This window comes from Pinus tabuliformis, chromosome 8, assembly GCF_031772625.1.
Source record: "Pinus tabuliformis cultivar Carrire ecotype Pingquan chromosome 8, CPIR1, whole genome shotgun sequence".
NCBI classification, from domain to species: Eukaryota; Viridiplantae; Streptophyta; class Pinopsida; order Pinales; family Pinaceae; genus Pinus; species Pinus tabuliformis.
The window spans coordinates 692,596,087-692,611,791 of NC_142294.1; positions in this window are offsets into that span (position 1 = coordinate 692,596,087).

A 15,705-nucleotide genomic window follows, 5' to 3' on the forward strand; every position below is an offset into this window, starting at 1 on the left:
ACTTCATTACAGGTTTATCGACGACATTGAAGCATCATGATTCCATAATTTTTATGGTTGATAGGTTGAGCAAGGTAACTCACTTCATTGTAGTGATGTCTACTAATTCATTTAGTGAGGTAGCTTACATCTTCATTAGGGAGATAGTGAGATTGCATGGTGCTCCTAAGAAGATCATATCAGATAGATATACCAAGTTCACTTCTAGGGTTTGGAAGGATTCATTTGTATGCTTGGGGACAAAGTTAGCCTTCAATACAACTTATCATCTGCAAATAGATGAATAGACCAAGAGGGTTAACATAATTCTTTAGGAGGTGGGAGGAGTATCTTCCATTGGTAGAGTTTCCATATAATAATGGGTATCAGGAATCCTTGAGGATGAGTCCATTTGAGGCTCTTTATGGGAAAAATTTTAATACTCCCATTAGCTCGAGTGATGCAGTAAACAAGGCGTTGATTGGACACGATATGTTGGCATAGATGGAGCTGGAGATGCAGGTTATTAAGAGGAATTTAAAAGCAACATAGGATAAGCATAAGAATTATGTAGATCAACATGGAGCATTCAAGGAGTTTTAGGTTTGGGAGCATGTTTATTTATGTGTTAAGCCCAATAGGAGCTCCTTGAGGATTGGATCATGTGCCATGTTGGAACCTCAATATTTTGGGTCTTTCGAGATCCTTGAGAGGATTAGACCAGTGGCCTACATGCTTGCACTGCCACCAACAATGAAAGTCCATGATGTTTTCCATGTTTCATTTCTGAATATATATGTGCAGTGTGTTGATCATGTGATTGATTAGTCTGTACTATAAGTGAAACCAGAAGGAGAGTTATAGCCAGAACCTTAGTGCATTTTGCAGTGGAAATAACTCATGCTCTAGTGCCGAGCAATAGAGAAAGTTAAAGTGTAGTGCTAGCAATTTGTGCCCGATGAAGCTACATGGGGATGGCTTATTAGATGTAGGCTTTGTATCCTTCATTATTTTCTAGTTGAAGAAAATGAGTTTTGGGTATATATGCATATGTGGTTGTTATTGTAAATACCACAATGAGTTGTGTTATAAAGCTCCAATAAGTAGTATGTTTATTTGTTTTTCATCAAGATGCCATTGTAAATACTGCATTGAGCTATGTTATAGATCTTTATAGGAAATATGTTTTGTTCTCAATGGTTTGTTGGTCATATGTTTCATATAAAATTGATGATGGCGTTTGCATAAGGGGAGGGGTTTGTAACAACCTTGGGTTAAAGTTTCATGTAATAAAGGATATTAAAGACAATATGATAAGACCAACGTCAAGGGACACATATTCTAATCTTAATGTTGGGAAGACATTGTAATGGGAATCATTTGTAGTTTATTAATGGCTACAAAAATTGGAAAAGGCATTGACAAAGGAAAAGAAGAAAAAAATGGCATTTACTTATGAGAAATAATGAAAATAGAAGAAAAGTGAGATGAAGTGACACAAATATGCATGCAAAGAAAATTAGAGGAAAGATGAAGAAAAATGAGATACCAATAATGAAAAGGCATAAGATAAATAGTACACAACGTTTGGCTTAGGTTTGGTCAATTTAGTCTTGCTTCTCTCCTTACACTCTCATACATTCTAGCACTCTTAGAGTGTTCTTAGAGCACTCTAATATTCACTTGGATTTGGAGAAGGAAGGAAAACGAAGGAAGAGGATTAAAGAAAGTGACCACAAAGAGAAGGTTGGATCAGTAGCTTTAGTAGGATGATTTTGGAGGAAAAAGGTTTCATGTATGATTTCCTTGCCAGGATTTGAATGCATGGTACATTCATTTATTTATTTGTTTAATTTTCTACCATTGGCATGGGCTTTTCCTGGTTTGACAATAGTTTAATCCATGCCTTGCCATTTCCTGGATAACCATGATGTGATGGATTTCATTCTCGGATGAGCTTTGGATTTCTCAAAGGTTCTGGAACTGTGTGATGTGGAATCAGGAAAATCCCAAGGGTTGGGGATGGAGATGGTTTTCTTTGGGAAGCCCTTGATAGATGGGTGGAGACAAGAAAAATCCTCAAGATACGGTGTAGGAATTATGAGACATCCAAGCTTGGATTAGTTTTGTAATGTTGAAACTGGTTTAGGTGAGATCATGGTAACTTGAGGATGGAGGTGGTTTAACCTCCAGATTCCCTGTTTGATTATGTCTTGGTTTATCCCATGAGATCCCACATTCATGCTTGTAATAAGGAACGTAGGTGATTAGCTAAAGAAAAGATTTGGTTCAACCCAATCTATGGTTGGTTGGTACGTGGAAGTCCCTGACTTGGTTGGAATTTTCATATGTTAATACGAGTTATTTTCTTATTGTGTTCTATGAGCACTTGTATTTGTTATTATGTTGATTTTATGGCATATTTTCCATGGTCCCTATTCTGGTTATATGTTGGTTATATGCATGGTTGTTTGATGTGCTCTAGCTATGGCTCTTGTTCTATATTTCTTAAGTATTTGAAGGGTTGAACAATGCATGAGCTAACAAGTGTTGTTGCAGCTAGCTTGACAGGGCATATAGCCCCTTGGTGACTCTCAGAAGAAGTTCATAAGGTTAGAATCACATATGCATTTATGACCTATACCTTATATGTTTATCATATGTTTTCCAAAATGTCTATCATGTACTAGTCATGTTTTGGTCAATATCTAGTTCAAGTTTTGAATGTTTAGCCTTGTTATCTATTTATGTTTCTGTAAATGTACAGACAATTTTTGGTAGTGGTATGGGAGCTTGCCTAAAAAAGTGGCATAGATCTTGCGAATACATGAATAGAACATGGGATTTTGGGTCATAATCACTGGGAGATAGGATCATGGGTGTGGTTGGGGTCTCATAACCACATGCATGAGGTGTGAAGGGTATGGTTAGGGAGTTAGGTCAGTGAAAAACAGTTTATGATTGGGGATTTATCACCTAGGGTGGTTCTTAGACCTCTAAGTGATCTGTAGTCCCTAAGGGATGGAATTTATATTTTAGTTTATAGGACTGAGTTTCATATCTGGAATTTGGAAGTCATGTCATGTCATAGTAGCATTGAGTTCATGTTTACCTTGGAGATCTTGTGAAAGTGGGTAAACGTGGGGTGGGGCATTACACCATCGAACGAACGGTAGGTTGACAAGTCGTGAGTTCTCTTTAAGCCAATGGTCAACACCTAGGTCACATCAGTAGTGTGAAATTGATTTGGAAAATATTTGAAAAGGAAGGTAATCTTAGTATAAACATTGGTGTCACTATGATATTTTAATTAAAGATTTATAGATCTAAATTTGAATGTGCATGAAAGAGGGATCTTAATGGTTGTAGCAAGTTGGTGCTTATAGATTGAGAGATTGGAGTCTCCTTTCAGTTAGTGTCTATGATGTTTAGGTGCTTTGTGCCTCCAAAAGGATGGTGTCTGCAAATAGTGGTAGTTGGTTCTTCAAGCAAATGAGTGATTGCAAAAAAAATGGACTTGGAAAAAAAAGGAGTTGGTGCTTAGAATATCTTATGTATATTGAAGTTTGTGTTTGCATTTACATTACAATATTATGTAAATTGAAGTTGGTGTTTGCATTTACATTACAATCTTATGTAAATTGAAGTTGGTGTTTGCATTTACATTACAATTCAAGGAAGATATGTGGTTTTTTTCCTTATGGGTTTCGATGTAAATATCATATGTTGAATGATTTATGTGATTGATGCACTATTGTGTGATTTAATGTGTTTAGCTAAATAAATTGCTATTATAATTTATAAAATACCTATTCACCTCTTGAATATTCATGATTGCAGATTCAAAAGATTCTTATCTCCAATATAGATTCTATAAAGTCAATATTCAACCATTGTGGATTTCTCCACTCTAGAAATTTGACAAGAAAGTCTTATACAAAAAAAAATTATCATTCCAAATATGGTTTATTTCTAAAAATATCACAACTTAGTTTTGATCCTATTTTACAAACATCATTCACTATTGTAGATTGCATACATATTTAACTCTATTGGAGATTTGCAATTCTATATTGCAAATTGCATACATTTTTAGCTCCATTGCAGATTCTATAAATTCAACGATTGAGACTTTTTCCACTCTCAATATTTGAAGAGTATTTTACAAACTCAAATTGTCTACATATCAACATGCATACATCAACAGACTGTTATTTTTTTATAACCTCAAACCACCCAATTTGGTCCATGGTGTCTGTAATGTCCCCAATTAAATTAATTTTGCTAAGATGAATTTTTATTTTTGCAATTGGGTGTTGGGAAATATTTTGGTATGTAAATTTACGGAAAGTGAGTGGATGGAGTCCCCACTTAATTTTTGGAGAGATGGAGGCCACCAACATTAGAGAAAATGAAAGATTAAATTGATAGTGCAATATGGAGCCCACATAATGTACACACTTGGGGAAGAAAGAATTTGAATTCCTTGACGCAAATCGAATTGGTGGAGGGACCCACAATAAAGGCATGGCCAACAATTATAAAAAGAAGGAATGAGGGAGTAATAGGGGTCTTTTGTCTATTTGAAAATCAAATTTGGCTTAGTTGTTCAAGTGAGGCAATATCGTGTTGTTTAGCATAGGAGCTTCCCAAGGAGAGAAGCTCAACCTTTTGTCGGTGGACTTCGAGTGCCACCCTAGGAAGGCTTTCCTTCATCACTAAGACTGGAATAGGCATCAACTACAGGTCCCACACATTTACGGAGTAAAGCACGCAGTCTGGGAGCCACCACTGCACAAAGGGAGGATTCACTGGTTGTTTGTGGAGATGGGTTGTTGGGGAATTGACCAGAGAAGCTACAAGAGTGTTATTTGATCATTTTCATGAGTGTGGATGGCAGCTATAGCCAAGAGGACCAACCTACACGCAACTCTCACTTTATCATACACAAGATTGCATCATCTCCTCCATGATTGGACAATGATTGGAGTGAGACTCTTTTGGAGTAGCCTCATACAGAGGAGTTTGGAGTTGGGCTGTTGGGAAATCATTGGGAGGAAAATTTTAGGAGGATTTCTAGATTTCGGAGAGAAGATATTGACAGGAGTAGCCACAGTAACAGAATTCGAATTTGGTGGAGGGTGAAGCTGTGAAGGGTTAAATTTCAAAAGTTGGAACTAAGGGAAACCCTTTATGGGTTTTTTTGGGTTTTGGGCAAGGAGCACTCTCCTAATTTTAGAGAATTTTCTGGCCACTCTAGAGTGGCAAAATCAGGGGGCGAAGTTAGGCAGCATTGTCGTTTTGAAGCAACAACTTAGGTTTCTGGAGGTGTTGATTATTGCAGCCCTTTGGCTTTCTCATACTCATCCCCTGGTGCTTATAGCTTGCCTCGTGCAATCCCAAGTGCAATTTCTCCAACTAATTTGTACCACAACATATATTATTAATAAAATTTGGCCAGTTTGAAAATTTACAGAAATTTATGATTTATGTATATGCATTTCTGAAATTTTCTGTGTTATTTATTTATGCATGTCTTTATTATCACTATAAAATTTTTACTAAAAATATTACTAAATACAATCTTATATGAAATTTAATGAGGTAGGAAAAAATTAATAATAAATTCAGTGGTTCCTTGCTGTATTATTTGAACTTTAATAGTGAATGAAATAATTATTGGTAGGTACAAGCGGCCGAGAAGGATCTAAGTGCCATGAGAATTGTTCAACATCCAAGGTTAATGTAGTCAGGGTATTTCCTCGTCTGTTGTTCTTATAAAACACTATACATCAGACAACCTTTTTCTATTACAACTTTATATTAAATTTTAGTAAATAATCTATTATATCTCGAGTCTTCGTAAAATATTATAAACCATTTATTCCGACACAGCTTTTTACGTTGTAGTTTTACTTCATAATGTATTAAATTATATATTGCATTTCATTCGGTATACCAGCTTTTTGATTTTTTATTAATCAAATGGCATAACTCTTTCATTAATTATATTATATGAATTTACATTTATGCCAAGGGAAATCAAGAGGATCACCCTATAAAATAAAGCATACTTTTATAAAGTATGTACATCACTTTCTCACACCTATCGAGCTTTATTGTAAAGTGTATCAAATTATATGGCTCTAGTTCCCTAAAATATTATATCATATTCTTCTCGGGAATAATTTTTTTTTCATAGTTATTTTATTTTATAATATATTAAATTACATAGTATATTTTACTAAATATAATTTTTTTATATTTTATTATTTATATTAAAATTTTCATATGTATATATCATGGTTAAGGTTGTGTTTCTTATAATGATTGAGGTTTAAGATTCAGTTGTAGTGAAAAGGAGGTGGGATACTTAAATTTGATTTATATTAAAAATTGATTATGAATGACTATATAATTTTGATAAATTTAAAGGTTTTTAGTTAATAATTATTTAAATTTTTAAAAAGAAATATAATTATAATTATTATTTTATATATTTTATTAATATATAAAGATGACAATTTAAAAATAAAAAATCACAAATTACAAGATAATTCTTAAATAAATATATTAATAGCAATAAAATTTATGGGGAGTAGAATGCACAGTGATGGGGTGTATTGGGAGGGCATTATTTGATGTGAAGGTTACCAATTTGAAATTATGTGGCTAGTGTGAATTGTAGGTGATTTTTATGGCTTAAATGCCCATGGGTCATGGGTTTTCAAGCTAAAGGTTAAAGATATAGACATCTCACATGACTTTGACATCTTAGATGCCCCTAAGTCATTTCTCTAACCAAATATTAAGCATGCAGTTATCTAAGGACTGAAATGACTCACACCACTTAGAAACACAAAAGAAAATATTAGTATAAGTAAACATGCATGAAAGATAAATTGTTAATAAAATACAATGCCAATTAAAAAAATTAACACTTAGAAATAAAAGTATAAGTGTCCTATAGCAAAAACAATGGAGAATATTAAAAGAGTTTATGAACTAAAGTAAGAAATTTTATGATTAAAGAAGATATTATAATATATACATTATAGTTATTTTAATATACTATTTTTTATAATAAAATTTTAAGATAATTTAATATATAATTTTCTTTTAATATAAATTTATAATATGTTATTATACAATATTAATTTTTTTCTATAAAATATTAAACATTATTTTACAAAATTCATTTATCAATTTTTTCCAAAAACATATTTTTAATAAAAATATATATCTATTTTTATGAAAGATCTTCTAATTTTTTCTAACATATCGTTCTTATTTTCATTAGCACTTCTTAACTTTGTGATACGCATTACATTAAACCAATCTCATTATCTATAAGTATATTGATTTTGTTTTTTATAATTTTAAAATTCTTTACGTAAATAAAAATAATAAAATATTAATCAACAATTCCCTAATTTTATATAATACTACTATTTAAATTAATATTTCTAATTTTTAATTTTAATTTATATTCATTTTGGAAAAAATCTTTATACATCTCCAAAATACAGGTATAAAAGTTTTTCAATTCAACCTGTACAAATCTTAAAAAATCAAGGACATTGGTATGAGAACGTGGGTTGCCTCACATTTGCAATAATTGTCACGGTACCTACGCTAAATCGTAGCATTCGCTTCAACTTGACAATTTATCATTATCAACCATTTATTGATATTAAAAAACCTACATAATAATATTTATTTAATTTTAAAAATTATAATAATTGTAAAAATAATTAACTAATCATAAGTAATTTTAATTTAAATTATAATTTTTTAATAATTTAAAAATATTAAGTAATTAAATAAATATTATATTTAACTATAAAAATTATAAAATTAATTAAATAATAATAATTCATTTTAAATTAAATAATTTAAGAATATTAAATAAATATTATAAATCTAAGGAATTAATAAAACCGATGGATTAATATTAAAAACCTAAGGGAAAAGCATTAAACGATAGGATAAATATTAAACCCTAGGAATATAAACCCTAAAATTATAAAATTAAAAGCCCAATAGATTAATGTTAAAAACCCAATAGATTAACATTAAACCCTAGGAATATAAACTATAAAATTATTAAACCCAAGGGATTAATATTGTAAACCCTAGACTTAATATTAAACCCCAATAATATAAACCCTATGACTAATATTATAAACCCTATGACTAATATTATAAACCAAAAAATATTATATTTTAAACTCAATGGATTATAAGCCTAAGGGATCTATATTAAACCCTAGGATTAATATTATCAATCCTATCAATAATATTATACCTTAAGAATATGAACCCTTAGATTAATAAACCCAAGGGATTGATATTATAAACCCAAGGCACTAATCAACACAAGGTATCAATACTAAAATCCCCAAAACCCAAAGGATTAATATTGCAAGCCCAAGGTATATAAACCCTAAGATAAATATTATAAACCCTAAAAAAACTATGGTCGACCATGGGTGATTTTCATATTGAGACAATATTTCTCACAATGTAACATTGGACCATGTTGATCATGGATGCTTTTCATATTCAGACAATCTTTGTCACAATACGACGTTGGACCATGGCTGACGATGGTTGAGCATGGATGACCATGGTTGTCACTATGTGACATTGAACCATGATACAATCTTTATAATAATGTGACCATGGTTATTGATGATCATTAACCATGATTGACCATCAGTAATTTCATATTGAGACAATATTTTGTTGATTTTGGGTAGCAGCGGATGTGCTCTAGCTCTGAGATTTTGTGGAGGGGCTAGGACACATGAGTTCTCCAAGATCTAGAAATCCTTTGGAAAAATTCCACCAGTATGAGGAGTTATTAAAATAATTATTACTTTTAATGGGTTCCTAAGTCCAAACTTAGGAAAATAAAAATATTAATGGGTATTAATAAGAATATGGGTGAGAAAATTCTAAGTGACAAGGATCAAGTGTGTTTTAATCTTATATGTTGATTAGGGACTTAATCTCAGCTGATGATTTATCCATAGGAAAAGTATAAGAGGAGGCTTCAGGGTTAGTTGGAGATACACCAAGTGATCAATTAGTTTGATTTTTCTGCGCGTGGTTTGCTCAGAAAATCGAATAAGCGATTTGAGTTGTAGTGAGAGGGGTCCTTGCAGAGAGTTGGATCAGAAGGGAGTCTCGAACCAACAAGTACCATGCAGAGAGGCATAAATAGCATTATAGAGGTAGCGCAGAGGTCTACACAACCCATGAAGGGGCTCACACAGAGTTGACACACGACAAGAGGGTCTCTTCTAGTGGCAGTGTAGGATAATCGTCGATAGTCCAAGATTTCGTTGAGGAAGAAAGGTTCTAAGCTGGGAAGGTTGAACGATATACTTTACTCAACAAATTGATCCAGCAGAAGGAGTGGCGTAGCCTCCCAGAGGCAAGATTATGGCCCACTAAGGGATTGCGCTAGCGTTTTCACAATGCTTGCCGAAGTCAAGCCAGCTAGTGATCATTTGTGACTAGGAGAACGAGGTGAACCATCGTATGTATTTCTTACTGCCGAGATTTCTCTGAAAGGTTAGCCGGTGTGAGAGGCAACCCGTTGTACTCATATTCTGCTTCCTTAATAATACAAACCCTATATCTGCTGCACCACTTTTCCCGCATTAGGGTTTTTCGGGGACGTGTTGTCCAAAAATAATATTGTCCCTTGTGTTTTTGTCTCATATATTTTCAGTTTATGATCTATATGTCAGTGTAGTATGCAGTAGTTTTTTTCATCACTATTTATAAATTAAATAACTTGTTGAATGTAATAACAAGTAGGAGATGATAAACCGGTGATTACATTAGGACTTCTGATGTGTAGATTCATAAATTTTCACATGGTGTCAAAGGATTGCAGATCATAGAACACTGAATACATCAACCAGGAGATCCAGTGAATTTGCTATAGAGAAGCAGTTGTCCCAAGTGACATTGTTGTTTTAGAGGTAGAGGAGCAGCTGAAGGAGTGACACATAGGCTCACGCAGTGCCTATGTCAACATTTCTAGCCTGTAGAGGTTGACACAGTACCCAAGAGGATCTCACGCAGTGACTACGTCATCTCTTTTGGCTAGCGCAGAGCTTGAGAGGCTTAATTCAGTCAGCTACCTGGTTTGGAGGAGCAAAGGACATTGGATCAATGGAGCTGGTGGGATGTTGTTGTTGTTGGTGCAGACCAGTGTTTATGGAGACAAAGTCAAGGTAGAGGGAGTCACTGCCTTGATAGATTTCTAGCCAAATAAATCTAGATCCGGGTTATAGCAGTAAACAAGGATTGAATACGAGTATTTGACATTTGGAAGGAGGATTTCCACGAAGGAAATCATGACTCAGAGGGAGTCTACAGGAGGTTGTTCCTTAGATTATTTTTGGTGCCAAAGAAATCTAGATTCGGTTCTTTCTAGATTAGTAGTAGGAAAGGGAGAAGAGAATGAGTCCTATTTTTTTTAAAGAAAAGATGGTAGTCAATGGACTAAGGGATTAGGATAGATTGGATGGAGCATCCAATTTTGTCATCTGTGTTATTGGGAAAACTAGTGTCCATTCAGAGCTGCTAGTCCCACTAAGATGGGTAGTTATCTTAGAAACAAACAAACCAAAGTTACTTGTGTTTTCCTTTATGAGAGATAGATGAGAGAGAAGCAAAGAGTACCAACCTCAGTCTTTCGCTAGTCTCCTTACTTGTTTCCTCTCTCCTTTGATAGAGCTTTCGCCACTCCTTTCTCACTTGTCCCGTTTCAAAGAACACCTGTAGAGTCAAAGCAACAAAATACCATCAAGTCATAGAGATCTATAACCATAAACAATATAGGATAAGATGTATATTAACCATACCAATGCATATACAAATACAAGATTCAGAGATATACAAACATATGGAGGAAAAATCAAATAGCTTTATTGATAGAAGTAGTAGAAGAGAGGATTACAACCAAGTTGTCTGATCCAACATCATCCTCCCAACATGAAAGCCCTCTTTACATCATACAAATCAAGATCACCTAACAATACAATGTCTCAAAGAGAAACCAACATCACTTCCTTACAAAATACAAAATTCCAGCCTCTTGATCTCTGAGATGAGGGATCCATACATAGATGTTTACAGGAGAGTGAGTCAGCTTCTGGGATTTTGATTAGTTTCATTTCACTAATAGTTCTTGGTTCCACTTGGATATTTCATGATCTCTTACTCATCCTTAGGCGAATTCAGAGAGGCAAGTGTCATATGAGCAGTTTCTAGAAGATTCTTTCAGTTTCCACCTAGAAAACTACTTCTGCAATTTGTCTACTCTCGCTCATCGCATCTACAGAAGGAATTTTAAGTATGCATCGCACCCCCTTTGTGTAGTAGGTGAGATGCATCACACCCTTAGCATGGAGCAGTCTGTATGGTCTAGTTTTGACCAGTTCTGAGTAGTTTTTTAGGGAGAACTTCTGGGATATGTTGTAATTAGTTGACCTTGATCCTTTAGGATATGAAACAACACTTTTAGGGGTTTTAGAGCCCTTGGTTTATGGACATATGTGATTGGGGTTGCAGTGCCCAAATATGTTTATAATAGTTTCCCCCTAAAGCATGAGGTCATAAATCTTCTGATGTCGGGTGAAATGCTTTATTATGAGGATCTGAGGTTTTTCGAACTAGAAGGTGACCTATAATAAGATACAATACAATACATTATCTTCATAATATTTTCATGATCTAGCTAAGGCGGGCATTCCCATGCTCAGATTTATAAATTCATTTTCATGTACATAGGATAGACAATCATCTGTGTGGCATACTGATGATTCTGGTAGAGCCATCATCCCTTAGCTTGGATGATTATCTCTGCAGCAATGATGTCTTTATTTTCCTCAATATATTGCAACTTGGATGGATGAAACTAGATCGGGGTCTTCAAACTCGTTCAATCTTCACCCAAAGTACAATTCGATCCATGTGAAAATATGTTCTGATTTCGAACATGGAAAGACATCACCTGATTACCAGCCAATGATGTAAGTTGTTAACAAGTGTGAGAGGAATCACCGATAATGATAATGAACCTCAAGGTACTGTAGTACAATTCACGTGGTGTGAATACATGAGTCGATGTCGAACACCACGCAAAATCTTTCGGTCGAAGGCCATTGATGTAAACCTGTCGCCGGAAGTGAGAAACTTGCCATTGAGGCATGCAAGCTTCAAAGTACTGAAAGGGTTGTTCTTAAGACAAATTCTTGGATAATGTGCTGATGTCAACAAGAAGTGACTCGTCATAGGAGGGCCTTAATGAATCCCACATCTATGACACAAAACGGAGCAAATTATTTTGTGGAGGTGAAAATGAATTGATGATACAAGGTTTAGGGTGGCAGTCATGAGAGAATGGAGCGTTAAGGTATTGCAGCGGATGAGGCGTTAGCTGGGTTGGTGAATTCTCTGAGTGACTTCTCCTGAACATATCGACGACACTGAAATGGATTGGTAGCATTAACCCCAAGATGGATTATATGGAGGACCAATGGTGATATGAATGGTGAACGGAATAACCCAACCTGACTCAATCATGGCGATGGAGTGAAAGTGTCATGTTCAAAAGCAACTTGCTACCAATGAAGTTATTCAAGTTTTCTTCTCTTTTTCCCCAGTCATTGCTGACCAGTACCTCTTTATTTTTGTCAAGCTTGACGAGGATAACATATGCTTGTTCTATAATTTTCCCTTCGGGCAAACCTGTCGCTATTTTTTAATGAGCCTAGTGACAACGAAACTCGTTCTTGTCTGCATGGAAAAGTTTGTCACTATTGTTTTAATGAGTTTAACGACAAAGATAACTCGGTCCTTTTCAATTTTAGAGAGTCTAAAAAGAAATGGAAAGGAAACTCCAATAGTCCTTTTTCATAATATAATCCCTTAAGTCCGAAAAAGTATAAAGTAATACAAAAGGGATGACTTTTTGATAGTTTTAACGAGCCGAACAAGAAAAACGCTCGATCTTTTTGTGTAATGATCCCTTAGGTCCAACAAGATTAAAATATAGAGGAGGGATGGCACTTCCAATGACTTTAACGAGTTGGAGAGGCCAGTTTCTCTGCAATATTTTCACATTTTACGAGTCAGACGAAAAGAGCTTAAAGGAGACTTGTTTTTGAGGAACGAGTGATGTTTTCAGGTAGCAGTTGGTTTCAGGTAAGGTTTGGAACTTTTTCAATCACGATAGTGTAAAGAAGGTGGCTAATAGAATCACTTGTCGTTGTTGTTCCTCGAAAGGGTAAACAATCAAATGGAGGTGTATGACTGGCTAAAAAAGAGTGGAGGTGATGGTAAGAACACGACCAAGGTTCAAAAGCTGATAATTATGTGATTGAAAAGATTATTTACCGAAGGTGGGTTCATTTTTTAATGAGCTTAAACTTTGGGGGAACATGTGCTCATTACTAGGTTTATTTTTTAACGAGCTTGAACATCATGTAAACTTGCTCATGCCAGTTATATAATAAGGATGTCTCTTATCAGTAGATTCATTTTTTAGGGAGCTTGCCCCATCAAAACTTTGCTCTGGAGCCTTTTGTATGAAAGCTAGGAACGACTAACTACGAGGTTAAAGGGTTGACATCCTACAAACTAAGAAAATAAATGGTTGTTTTTCACTTGCACGCAAAAAGATTTGTGTGTCCCCAGGTATAAAGAGAAGTAGAGGTGATCATGGTGGGACATTTTTCCAGTCTTATCCCATTTTCCTAAACGAACAAGGGCGTCATACTAGTTATATATCCTATGCGGAAAACCTACCTTCTCTTTGGGGTTTTCCTACCAAAGCAGACTAGGGCGCATGCCCCCTGGGTTTCAGTCACAGTCACCAAATCACTCACGCTCATCAGGTGGATGGACTGGAGATTGATGAGACATTCCTTGTGAAAAAAGACCAGTTAGCGATGGAATTAGACTAATATCTGTGTTTGAACTAGCAAATGAAAGCTGGTCAACCAACTGGACCACTCTGCCTTCATGCAGAAAACACAACACTCGAAAGAGTGAGGAAACAATAGCTCCCATGCTATAAATATAGTCACGTCCAAGGAGTAGATTGTAATCTAGAGGCCCTTTGACTACCATCATTTTTAGATGAATGATTTTCCTTCTCAAAGTTATATGCAAATTTGGAAGGATCCCTAATGGTCCACTGGTTCCTTTGTTGAAGCCTGTCAGATTTCGAATCTCAGGCAGAAGCGATGGCGAACCAAGCGCTTTCCAAGCAGTTGAGGAAAGGATACTCATAGAAGCCCATTGATCTATGATAGTACCAACCATGATCATTTTGTAAGCTTGTACTATGATTCAAAATGGTACATTAGATGGTAAGCGGGGTCTCCCTAGTAGATTCCAATCGAAAGGAAACAACTAGATTGCTTAGAGGAGGGACCGAATAAATGGATGGATGCATCTCTGACGAACTTCCTTCCTGTGGTAAAGGAACAGGTAGATTGCCCCCATGTTCATTGGATTCTGTGTTAACGAAAATAATTTTAATGGTGTCGTTCTCATCCTCTTTGGTGACTGTATCATCTGAAGGTGGACCTTCCAAAGACTGGGTCGACTGTCATCTCGACCTGTTGACTTTGGTCTGGTGTGGACTTAGAGGGTCTCTCTTTAATGATAGGTGCTTCGACCAACAACAATGGTGTGTCAGTTGGATTTTCAACTAGCGATGGACTCGGCAAAGTTTCTTGTATCCAGGAGGAAGTCGCTATGGTGAAGCAAGATGATTATCCAAGACTCTTTTAGCTTATTCTAGGAACGGACAATGGTGGAGGGCATGATCATCTTCACACAATCTAAAAGGAAATTTAGATCTTCCTTTTTTTCCATTTGCTTCATTTTCACTAGTTGATGGTGTGCTCTCAACATGATCGTCAGAGGTTGGAGACACCGGATTGTGCAAGCAGGGAGACCAGTCCCTCAGGATCTGTGGGATGCAGGAACAATCTCGATGATAGTGGTCTCCCTTGCAAATGACACATGGAGATTTAGGTTTGGATGGTGCAGTGTGTGGATTTTCGCCAGACGATGCATGGTTTCCCCCTTTTGTAATTGGCTTCTTCTTCTTCTTCTCCTTCTCTTTCTTTTTCTTTTCAGTTACTTGGTTTTCAACATTACTAGCTTCACCAAGCGAAGAGGAAGAAGGAGAAGGAGAAACAAACGAAATAGAAGGTGCAGGAGCAACTTCAACATCATCTAGTTGCTGAGATTGCTGAGGAATTGTAGTGTTTTCAACGACAGAGGTCGAGAAAAACCATACTGGCAGGCCGATTGTGAGTCCTGGAAGGGACAATGTAGCCAAGTGTGGAGCACCAACATCTCCTCAAGAGGAGAAAGGACTAGGATTTCCCCCAAGGGGAAATCCTTGAATTGTAGACTCCATTTTCTCAACCTAAGACCAACGAGGGAACAATGATGTTATTCCGATTAAAATAAATTTTATGACGCTTTGACACAACTTGCTTTTTCAATTTTTAAGAGTCGCGAAAAAGCTAAAGATGATTCTATTCACCTTCAATTTTTAATGAGCTTGAAGTGATAAGTGCTTAGATGGACTTTTTCTTTTAAGGAGTCTGAAAAGGAACAAAAGTGACTACTCTGGAAATCTAGATAGAGGGATTACCAAACCAATCACAAAACTGCAGA